Here is a 12,292-nt window from a genome sequence, read left to right on the forward strand (position 1 = left end):
TCTTATTCTTTTACTCTATAAATTTCCTTTTTCTGGATTACATGTTGATGCTACAACTTTTAATTTCCATGTTTCTAACTCTTTTATGCCTTGACAATATATAATTTTAAGAAATCATTTTATGTTGTGCATATTTCATCTCCTTATTGTCTTAGGAAAAGCTTATTATAGTAACCTAACTCTATCTCTAGACTTGAAACTCTCAGTTAGACTTTTTGTGAATCAGACTCACAGAGTGTTAGAGTTGAACAAAATCTTAGCGATCATTTAATCTACCTTCCTTATCTGGTAAATGAGAAAACTATGGCCCAGAAACAAAAGGGACTTTTTGCTTAAGGTCAAAAAGTTAGTAGCAGAAATGGAACTCTAACTGACTTGGAGTTTAGTGCTTCAAATATAACATTCCTTGTTTATTTTACCTGCCATGTTATTTCACCTTTTTCCTAATTCCTGACATTGAACCCAAAATCCAACTTATTTTTACATCTGCTGAAATATTCATCCAATTTGTATATTTTTAAAAGATTTTCTTCTCATCAATAACTATGTTACTTGACCCAGAATATCATTTCTAACTAGAGAGTGGCTTGTTCTTTAAGGTTGTGTATTGCTAATAGGAATGCTAGTTAATAAATTGGACTTTAGAAAAGCTCTGGTTTACTTTTTGAGGGCTATCTTTTGCCCTCACATTGATCATGAGTAGTACTAGCCACACAATAGACCCTCCATAAATATTTCTTAATAAATTCACTGGTTAAACCTTGACTAAGGAGGGTGAATCCAGCTGATTGGAACAAAATTAATCCTAGATGCTTTAGCACAGAAGTTATATGATTGACCCTTATTCTACAAACACCTCTTAATTGAAAGATATCCCCCAAACACTGTTTTTGAGCCTCCAGGGTTCTCTATCTCTGTGTCATAACCAAAGAACTAGCAATTAATGTCCATACCTTGAAAAATATCCTTCATGGTTATTTTTTAAACTACACGCTTTGGATTTCATTCATCAAGTCCTGACATTTTTACCTCCAAAATGTAGTAAATCTGTATACTTTTTTTTTTGTTTGTTTTTACCACCTCCACTGCCACAACCCTCATCTAAGCTATCATTATGTCTCACCTGGCCAACTCAATAAGCTTATTAATTGGTCCTCTTTCCACCATTATCTCCTTTTACCTGTACTTTAAACTGCAGCAAGAATGGTCTTTGAGAAAGTAGGTGAGATCATATTTCCCACCTAATTCTATCCTTATCTATACCCCTAGATACTGTAAAGTTTTTTCAGTTATTTTCTAATACTTCCACAGTGAAGACTGCCTCCATTACCATGCCAGTTTCCTTTGCTCCCACTTTCATCCTTGCTCACCAGTTGCCAGCAATACTGACCTCCTTTCAGCTCCAAGAACAAGCCAAACTCTATCCCATATTTGGACATTTGTCCACTCTGTTCTTTCTTGATGGTCCTTTTGGGAAACCCAAGGATGCTTCATGAAGTCAGCATTTGAGCTGGGACTTGACAGATAGGTAAGATTACCGCAGAGAGGGATGATTCATTTTAAGATTACTACATGTAAATAATTTCCTAACTGCTCTGGGGAAGTGTTAAAATCTTATTTATTTATTTATTTATTTATTTATTTATTTATTTATTTAGAGATGGAGTCTTGCCCTGCCACTCAGGCTAGAGTGCTGTGGTGTGATCTCAGCTCACTACAACCTCCACCTCCCGGGTTCAAGCAATTCTCCTGCCTCAGACTCCTGAGTAACGGGGATTACAGGTGCATGCCACCGTGCCTGGCTAATTTTTGTATTTTTAGTAGAGATGGGGTTTCACCGTGTTGGCCAGTCAGTCTAGTCTTGAACTCCTGACCTCAAGTGATCCACCCACCCCCGCCTCCTAAATTACGGGGATTGCAGGCATGAGCCACTGCACCCAGTCATCAAATCATTAATTTGTAACTGGAAGCAGTTCATATTACTATTCACTCTGATTGATCATTTCAAGGTGTCTCATCCTCTTAATAAATGCTCTTTCCTGAATATTGAACCTTATCTGCTCTACCAGTACTTTGTTCCTACTGTCACAGTTGAACATGTAATCAGGCCCAAGTTATTAATATAAATCATTAAAATTTATAGTTAATAATTGCAAATTTATTTCTTTTCAGAAGCTTCATAATAGCATCCAGCCAATTAAACAATGAACCCAATATAGTATAAAATATTCCCTACCTATAGAAGTGATCACATGCTAATAGTTATTAACCTGGGAAGTTATTCCGCTGAGTAAACTGGCATTCTTGGAGAAACATTTCTTCATTAAGATGACCAGGGATGTGTTTAACGTACTGAAATAGTAATTTACAGAGTGGTACCTTATTGGCTTCAGAAATTTGAAACAACTCCCAGAGTGCCTGACACACTCATTTTGTTTTAATCACCTCATATACAAGCAAAACAATCCAGAGCCAAACGTTTGATCGGATTATAGAAGTTTTGCACAACATATTTGACATCCAATTAGTTTTTTTCATAGGTTAATGATAAAATTGGTTTGTATTGTTTGAGGTCACACCAATTAAGAGAAAACAGGTAAGGCGTGTGAGTGTGTATGTGTTGGGGCGGGAGTGGGTGGAAGGTTGGGGGAACAAGCAGAAAGCCAGTTTAGAGTTTCAAACCCTTTGTAGATAATCCATTGTTTGCATAATCCACATTTAGAACTGACTATAATAAGTAAAACCCTAATTTAATGCAGTGGGTTAGGACTGAGATTATTCATAAGAGAGGAATTTTTGTAGAAAGGAAAGGGCTGCCTTAATGTGCATACATATTGTAAGAGGTGGGTAAAAATTTGAAGACTGGGCCCGGTGTCTCAGGCCTGTAATGCAAGCACTGTGGGAGGCTGAGGTGGACGGATCACGAGGTCAAGAGATCGAGATCATCCTGGCCAACATGGTGAAACCCCGTCTCTACTAAAAACACAAAAATTAGCTGGGCATTGGGGCAGGTGCCTGTTGTCCCAGCTACTCGGGAGGCTGAGGCAGGAGAATCGCTTGAACCTGGGAGGCAGAGGTTGCAGTGAGCCGAGATGGCGCCACTGCATTCCAGCGTGGGCGACAGAGTGAGACTCCATCTCAAAAAAAAAAAAAAAAAAAATAAGGGTAGTTAAATTTCCATCAGAAAGTCAACTGAGGCCCCTCAGAACTGCCCAGTTCCATGTCACCCACCTACCATCACCACCACCACTAGGACTATCACCTGTTCTGATTCAGGGCAGAGGAAGGCAAGAGGGAGAGAGAGAGAGAGAGATCAAGAAGGTGATAAGGTGATATAATAAGTAGGTTTCTTGGTGCCAAAGACACAATTGGGTTGATGAATGTGAGTCTTCTTTAGGGCCAGCCAAAGAAGGACAGAAGCTGAAGGACAGGACAGGAAGGCAATGCTTTCACAATCCTAGTGGGAGCAGGAGCATGTCTCTTATACTCCTCCAGCCACACTGTAGTGTGTTTACTAGAATTACAGTTGCCTAGCAAATGAAGTAGTAGGTTATGTACCCATAATCCTGCCCACTCACTGCTTAACAACCCTCCTTGTCAAGTTTATCACAGAGAACCAGAAATTTAACCAAAAGGCTCTGAGAAACCCAGGAAGAGATACAAATCTCCGCAATTAATGCTTAGCCATTTCTTTCATAGGTTCTCAATAGCTGGTTTCATTTTCTTTTGAATACCTGAATTCATCGATGGATTGATAGGTTCGTTCATTCATTCATTCTTTTATTCCACATGCACAAGTGCACGTGTACACACACACATATACATACAGTCACACATTGCTTAATGATGGAGATACATTCTGAGAAATGTGTCATTAGGCAATTTTGTCATTCTGTGAACAACGTAGAGTGCACTTACACAAACCTAGATTGTATAGCCCTACTACACACCTAGGCTATATGGTACAGCCTGTTGCTCCTAGGCTACAAACCTGTACAACATGCTACTGTACTAAATACTGTAGGCAACTGTAATACAGTGCTAAGTATTTGTGTATCTAAATATATCTAAACATAGAAAATGTATGGTAAAAATATGTTATATCTTATATCTTATGACTGTATGTATGTGTGTATATGTGCACGTGTGTGTATATATATGTGTGTATATATATACACACATGTTTATATATACATGTGTGTATATACATATGTGTATATATGTATATGTAGTATACTATATACCACACACACACACACACACACACACACACAGAGCCATCCACATCAGCCCAGTCAACCCTAGCAATCAATGAGGTGACAGATGTTGCAGCCAGATCACCCTCATATCCTCAATGAAAAAAGGAAGAAAGAAACAGTAATGTCTTTGGGGCTCTACCCAAGCCACTGCAATCAGCACAACAGGTCTTGTTGCCTGCTCAGCCCTGTGGAGCCTGTCCTGGGGTGTCAGCAGAGGGGCTGCACTGGGACCTTTTGGAAATGTTTTTCTCTTTAGTCCCAAATTACTTGGAAGCTTTTTGGCTTGTTTAGACTCTTTATAAAAAATAAAAAGGTGATCTCCATGACAAAATGGTGCATGTGTTTTTGAAAACGTTGCAGCAAACCGTCAAGATGATTTAGCAGATTCAGAAGAGCCTGATACATTCTTCATAGCAAGTATCAAGGGAGAGGTACCTTTGAGTTTTCAGCCTTATGTTACAGATGCTCTGAATGGTGAGCTTCCAAAGAAACTTTTGGAGTATCTAATATTTCTGAGAAAAGCATTCTGGTTCCCATTTTACAGCAACACAGAGGCAGCCTTAGCAACTAATGGATTTTACATCTGGAAAAGGAGAAAAGAACAAAATATTTGGCCAATGACTAAAATATTTCCACATCATCTAGCCTTCAAAAGATCACCTATGAGACACTTCAGTTTTAGAACTGTAGAAGTTAAATAAAGTAAGTAATTAACTCAAACTCTACTACTTTGGGAATTCTTTTCAATATTCTGCCTAGCATAGATTACGCCAGGGAAAATGTGGAGTTGAATCAGGTGGCTCACATAGGCTTGCCACTGGATCTGCTTTTTGAAAGAGAGAGGGGGAATTAATTTAATTTTAGAAAGGTCTCCCAGGGCTCCAGAAACGGTGGAGTAGAATGGTCTAGCACTTTTGTTCTTTTCTAAAGGATTTTAATGGATTTTCTCTTCTGAGATCCAAAGGGCCCTGAAATGCCCTCTGAAGCCCTTCGTGATCACCCTTTAAATCTTTGTGCTGCTTTTTTCTTCTAGGATCCCAGAGAATGAAGACCACAACAGAGTAAGCATGGAACATGATGATTTATATTGATGACTCTCTCTCTCTCTCTCTATATATATATATATATGTGTGTGTGTATGTGTGTGTGTGTGTGTGTGTGTTAAGGAGCAAAACTGTATTGAAATAATTTATGTACAATTTTCTAACCACTAGGATTCGGCTGCACTATCAATCCTCATTCAGTGTGACCGTTCCTTTTCAGGGTATTATTCATTTTCCCTTCAACAATTATTTTGCTATCAAGTAGGAGGGTCCCAGATGGATTACCATCTGGGGACCAGCCCAAGGAGCAGAAAGATAGTCAGGGGAAGACATTTTTGACATTAACAATGTACCTGTGGGGGCTCTTAACCTGTGACTTGAGCCTGAATGAGATCTGATGAACAAGATACACCTCGTGAATGATTTTGAAACAGATTTATGAACTGGTTGAAGTCAACTTGACAATTTATTACATTTGTTCTCATCTTCTGTTTTCCTTTCATTTGTCTTTCTCCTTTCTTCTCATAGTTGCTGTAGGAAGCTTACAACCCCTTAATAATAATTATGAATGCTTGCTAAGTGCCAGGCATCATCTTAAGTGTTTTAGACGCACTGTATTATTTAATTTTCTAAAAACTCAATGATGTTGGTTCTATTTTTGTTTCCATTTAGCAGATGAGAAAACTGAGGTTTGGTGAACTTAAGCATTTTACTGTATTAGTTATCTTTGCTTGCGTTACAAACAAATAATCCCAATATCTCTGGGCTTAAACTAGACTCTGGCAATTTTTTAAAAAAAGGGCCCAGATAGTAAATATTTTAATCTTTGTAGGCCATACAGTCTGTGTCACAACTACTCAACTCTCCCATTGTGGCACAAAAGTGGCCATATATACTGCGTAAACAGATAAACATGACTGTGTTCCAAAGAACTTGATTGATAAACACGTAAATGTGAATTTCATGGAACTTTCATGTGCCATGAAATATCGTTCTTCTTTTGATGTGTTTTCAACCTTTTTAAAATGTAAAGGGCATTTTTAGCTCACAGGCTGTACAAAAACAGTTGTGGACCATATTTATCCTCATTGGCTGTAGTTTGTGGACCCTTAAGTTAAACTCCCATTTATTTCTTGTTTACATTACGTGAAGGCTGCAGTTCAGGTGTAGATCTGCTGGGCTCTTATTCAGTTTGGCTGTTCTTGGCCCCACAACTCTTCTCATTCTGGAATCCAGGCTGAAAGCGTAGCCACTATGTGAGGCATGCTATTTTCATAGGACAGGAATAAAAGGGGCAGAGTCAAATTATGCAAGCTCATTGTCTTAGTCTATTCAAGTTGCTCTAACAAAACTACCATAGACTGGGTGTTTATAAACAACAGAAATTTATTTTTCACAGTTCTGGAGGCTGGGAAGTTCAAGATCAAGGCTCTGGAAGATTCATTGTCCGGCAAGGGACTGTTTTTGGTTCATAGACAGTACCTTCTTGCTGTGTCCTCACATGTTGAAAAGGGTGAATGAGCTTCCTTGGGGCCTCTTTTATTAAGGCATCTCACTCATGATGCCTTAAGGCTGTGCCCTCATGACTTAATCACCTCCCAAGGCTCCACCTCTTAGTACCATCACCTTCAGTGTTAGAATTTCAACATATGAATTTTTGGGGGACACATTCTAACCATGGCACCCATTTAAAGCTTTCCCTTGCTTATATGTAGCATATGTGATGTCCACTCATATTCCTTTTTCCATAGCAGGTTATATGGCCAAGTCCAAAGTCAATGGGACAGGAAGGGAAGACATGTTCAGGGAAGCAGTGTATCATTGAAAACTAGTAAGCTAGTAAACCAATTTGCCACTTGATTTAAGATTGCATGATGGGTCTTGAGGTCCAGGGTTTTGTGCTCTGAAGTCTGTGCTCTTAAGCACTTTGCTATGCTGGCTCCACTTTGTTAGGCCTTTGCTTCCCCCACACTCTCTTAACAGTGCTCTTTATTACCTGTTCAGCTTCTATCTGTTTTAGCTTTCCCATCTCCTTTCCTTCTGAGTTGGTCTGAATCTTTACTATGCTGTATGGATTTCTGGGTACTTTCTGTTGTCCTCCAGACCAAGACAGCAGGACTCACTGCATCCCTCAGACCACGAACGCAGCCATCCAGGCTGCCTGGCCACACAGGTCACTGTTGTCTCTCTCACTCTCTGCATGAATGATGGAAAGGGCTGTGCATTTCCCTCAGGAAGCCTGCTTGTTTCACTGAAAAAAGACCAATTTCCTGGTAGAGGACACCAGGAATAAACCCCAATTGCTCCCCTGACCTCTGGCCACCACTCCCCTTCTAGGAAACAATAGCTAACATTTGTATGAGGCTTTATAGTTTACAAAGCCCCTTCCCTGTATCATTCCACTTGATCCTCATAACCATATTGAGAGGCAGACAAGATTATTACCATTCTACAGATCAAGAAACTGAGTCTGAGAGAAAGTCCAAAGTTTTCTTGAAGATCATGGAGTTATTTATTTAATTATTTAGTTAGTTAGTAGTGGAGCTGGAACTCAAACCCAGGGCTCTTTCCCCTTACCCAGAAACACACCCTGTCTTTGATGTTTCTTAGTTTCCTCCCTTTGAAGCATTCCTACTACTGCTATGAGGCAGGATTAGAGTCCTTCCTCCCCTGGGATTGCAAGAACCTTAAAAGGACTGGCAGAAGTGAGATTTAACTCTTTACTGCTCTTTGTGTGAAAATTACATCAGTCATTACTCAAAGGTCACAGTCACTTGAAGGTGGAAAATTTTGATTGCTAGTATGCTGTGATCCTAAACTCCCTACTTCTTGAACCATTTCATTTTTCAGGATCTGGTTTAATGATACGTCCTATGTGAAGCACTATCCCATCTCCCCGAAATAGAGGAAGGAGTCATCTTCTCTTCTGTGCCCCCACAGTCCCTGAGCTCCCTTCTCCCATAGACTATCACTCTGTATTGTAATTGTTTATTTGCTAGTACATATCTCCCACTAGGCCCTGAGCTCCCTGTGAGCACAGACTATATCAGCCTCACCTTTGTACCCCCTATCATAGCAGTTATCCCTCTGTCTTGCACTTTATCTGGTTGTTTGCCTATCTGCTCTACTGAACTTCATGAGTTCATGCTCATGCCACCTCTTTACTGCTGTACCTACATACTGGGCCAACCATGGTGCCTGGTATGTGGTAGATGCTTAGTAAATGGCCACTGAACTTTAGGATTTGGTTGCTTTCCGACTGGATCCATTCTTCTGAGATAGGGGCCAGTGGAAATTTTCTCTTGTGCTTGTAATCAGACACAGTGGAAACCACCTTCTCCTGCTCCAGTATTTTTAGAAGGTAATCAACTAAGCAAATTCAATGGACAGTTGGAAAGGTGGCACCATTGTTAAACCTGGCTAGTCTCAATCCAAAGGATATGATTAGAGATTGGAGGGGTGGAAGGTATTGACTTCAGTTTCAGGGGTCCCAACCAAGCATGTTTCTTCTCCCACACTGCACAGTCCTGTGAGGCCAGCAAGTGAAGCAGTTAGTAAAAGCTGAGAGGAGAGTGGAGAGAAAGAAGAACACCATTTTAATTCCTTTTTTTCCTTACTCGCATGCCAAACATCTGAGCAATATACTATTTAAAACCTTGAAAATTCACAACATAGCATTGGAAAGGTGAAAGAGGAAAGACCCTTTTATCAGCTCACTTCTCAATGATGTTCTCACCCCACAAGCATTTGAGTCCTGAAGCAAAACTCAGCATGATGTGAAAAAGTTCCAATCACTCTTATTTGCAATTTTTCTGGACAACGGAAAACTATTTGCTTGTCTGCGAAAGTCTGTTTTTTTCCTATCTAGACATGAACTCCACTTAAAATTATTAGGAAACTCTTTTAGCCTGCTGAGTGTAATCTATTCAAGCTCATGTTTTTCAGAACTTACTAGAAGCTTTGTGTCTTCTAGTAGACCCTTAATATAATTCAATATGTGACGAAAAAGTCATGTTGTTCAGGTATGACTAAAGTTAAGAGAGAGCAGCTTTTATCCAATATGGTCAAAAATGCATCTTACAGATGGAAGCTATGACGAAATGCCACTTTAAATAAGCAGCCTCTATATTGTGCAGAAACACCCACATCTACTCCCTCAAATCTCAATGCACTCCACTCACTCTGTATTTTGTCATCATGGGCAGACAGAAAAATTCAAACCAAGATGCATGATTTAGCAGATGTTTTGCAAAAGGTTCCATTCTTCTGGTCATCAGCACATATGGAGTTGTCAGGAGCCCTGTAAAGATTTTACAAGCCTTATAAGTCATAGTTTATTGAGCCTGGGATGGAATTTAATATATCATCATGGTTATGGAAGTTCCCTCCTTTTTGTCTGATATAGTCTATAGCTTTATTTACCTTGAAACCAAAAATGCTGGATATAAAAATGAACAGGCAAAACTCCCCATTGGTGCCCGTGTCATCGCCTTCTAGGTGTGGCTCCTTGTTTACTGCATGATGGCAGTGCTCTCACTTTCTTCATCAGGACTGCTATCAGCAAGCTGAATCAGCATTTTGGCCAGCTTTTGGTTCATTTTATTTTCCTTTAGAGGAAATGTTTCCCAAAGTTTGTTAATGATCCTAAAGTCTTATAAAATTACCCAGCAATATCATTTTACCACAACTTCATGCAGTATGAAGTTCTAGTCATGCCAAAAAGAGTTCAGATGCTCCAAGATCTTATAGCATTTATCAAAACTGCTAAAAAGCAACATACAAAGCTTTATGCAAAATCAAACATGCCAGGCAACTAGGATGCCTGGCCAACTTAGTACACATATATGTTGGACTTGCTTTGCCGAATTTGAAGTGTACGTGAACAGATTCATTTGCAACACTGGGAAGAAAATAGAATAGAAATTGCAGCTGCCATTTGTGGAGCACATGTCTCTAAATAACTATGGAGATAGATGTCCTTGTTTTTAAGTCCTAATTTTACGGATGAGGAACGTTAGGCTTAGAGAGATGAAGTACCAGGCCTAAGATAACACAAGTCTTTGACAGACTAGGACTTGTGTTTCTTGGCTTTTTAGTATGCCACAACTTTACACTTTAGCTATAGGAGGGATGGTCTGGCATAACTTTGGGAACAGTGAGACATTGAAGCCAGACAGACATGGGCTTAAACCCCCTCAGGCAGAAATGTTTTCCATGTCATTTCTTCCACTAGCAATATCCATCTTTCACTTAAAGCTTTTCCTGACCCTTCATTTTCTCTTTTGCCTTCTATAACTACATGTGTTTCTGCCCTTCTTTGAATCCCTGAAATTATAATTACATTGTTTGCAATACTTTTGATCACAGATTACTGTACTTGAACTATAATAATTTGTTCATTCTTTGATTCTCTCTATAGCTATTATTGAGTTTCTTATATGCAAGACCATGTGCTCAATATTCTGAGGATTCACAGATAAATACATTTAGGTAGAGCCTACAAGGAGCTTATCTGCTAGTACAGGAGATAAAACATGTCATAAGAACATTAAGTGGTGCTCTTTATTGAATAACTACTATGTGCCTGGTCCCGTGTGAGGCACTTTACAAAAGTACCTTTCCAATTGACTCCTTTCAACAATCCTGTAAGATAGATATTATAAATCTCATTTTCAGGGTGAGGAAGCTGAGGTCAAAGGAGGTTAAATGACTTATTCAAGGTCACCCAGCTGCTCAAGTAGAGAAACTGGAATTTAAGGCCAAGTGTGGTTGGCAAGCTCACTGCTTGCTACTTCTCTACACTGCCTCTCTATAAAATAGCAGATAGAAAATAAGTGAAAGTGCCAGAAAAGAGGTACAACAAATGTGCTAAGGGAGTTCAGAGGAGGAATGAAGCTCTTATACTGGTCTTTTTTGTTCTGTTCCTCTTCTCTTCTCCCTCCGTCCTCTAAACACAGGAACCAGGGACTTGAACATGGAAACTGTCTTTTTTTCACCTCTGTATCCTCAGTGACTGGCCCAGTGTTGTGAGCACATAGCAGGTGTTCAGAGATGTGGGTAGAGATGAATATAGTGACTGTTTGCAGGAAGGCAGGACAATTGGGACTTGTACCACATCATGTTCCATTCACTCCCTAACTGCAAATTTGCTGGAGAGCTCTACTTGGGCTCCTTCCCTTGTGTGGCCTTAGGTAGGGATACAGTCACAAAGGCAAAGAGGAGATTGAATACACAACATTTCATTGTAGGTTTTGCTATTTTTTCATTAGCTACATTTCTATAATTTGGGAGGGAGATCATAGAAATCTTTATGTGTCAATAAAGGTGCTTGAGTAAGACTTTAGGGAAGTCATTTCCTTTTATATTTCTTTTGTTGATAAATATTGGGCATTCTGTAGTGATTTTGACTTTTTTTTTTTTTTTTTTTTTTTGGATGAAGTCTCACTCTGTTGCCCAGGCTGGAGTGCAATGGCACGATCTCGGCTCGCTGCAACCTCCACCTGCTGGGTTCAAGCAATCCTCGTACCTCAGCCTCCTAAGCAACTGGGATTACAGGCACATGCCACCATGCCCAGCTAATTTTTGTAATTTTAGTAGAGAGGGGGTTTCACCATGTTGCCCAGGCTGGTCTCGAACTCATATCCTCAGGTGATCTGCCTGACTCGGCCTCCCAAAGTGCTGGGATTACAGACATGAGCCACTGCGCCCAGCCGATTTTGACTTTTGAATGCAGTTATGAGGCAATGCAATGTAGTAGGGGTAGTACACCCCTGTGGTTAAACATGTAGGCTTCAGAATCAGGTTGATTTGGGTTTGAATTTTAGCTTTGCCACTTAGCAACTTTGGGACCTTGGGTAAGTCACTTTACTTCCTTGAACCTCAAGTTATTTTATCTTTAAAATGGGGTTAATGATAAGAAAAAAGTGTGCAAATTACACATGTGATAAGGGGTTAATATCCAAAATATATAGGAAACTCAAAGAACTCAAT

General features: G+C 39.7%; 1 pseudogene; it reads left to right on the forward strand.

Annotated features, from left to right (window-relative positions):
- The window catches only part of LOC104659900, a 54,702-nt pseudogene that overhangs the window by 20,979 nt on the left and 21,431 nt on the right, over positions 1 to 12,292 (forward strand).

This window comes from Rhinopithecus roxellana, chromosome 7 (assembly GCF_007565055.1).
Source record: "Rhinopithecus roxellana isolate Shanxi Qingling chromosome 7, ASM756505v1, whole genome shotgun sequence".
NCBI classification, from domain to species: domain Eukaryota; kingdom Metazoa; phylum Chordata; class Mammalia; order Primates; family Cercopithecidae; genus Rhinopithecus; species Rhinopithecus roxellana.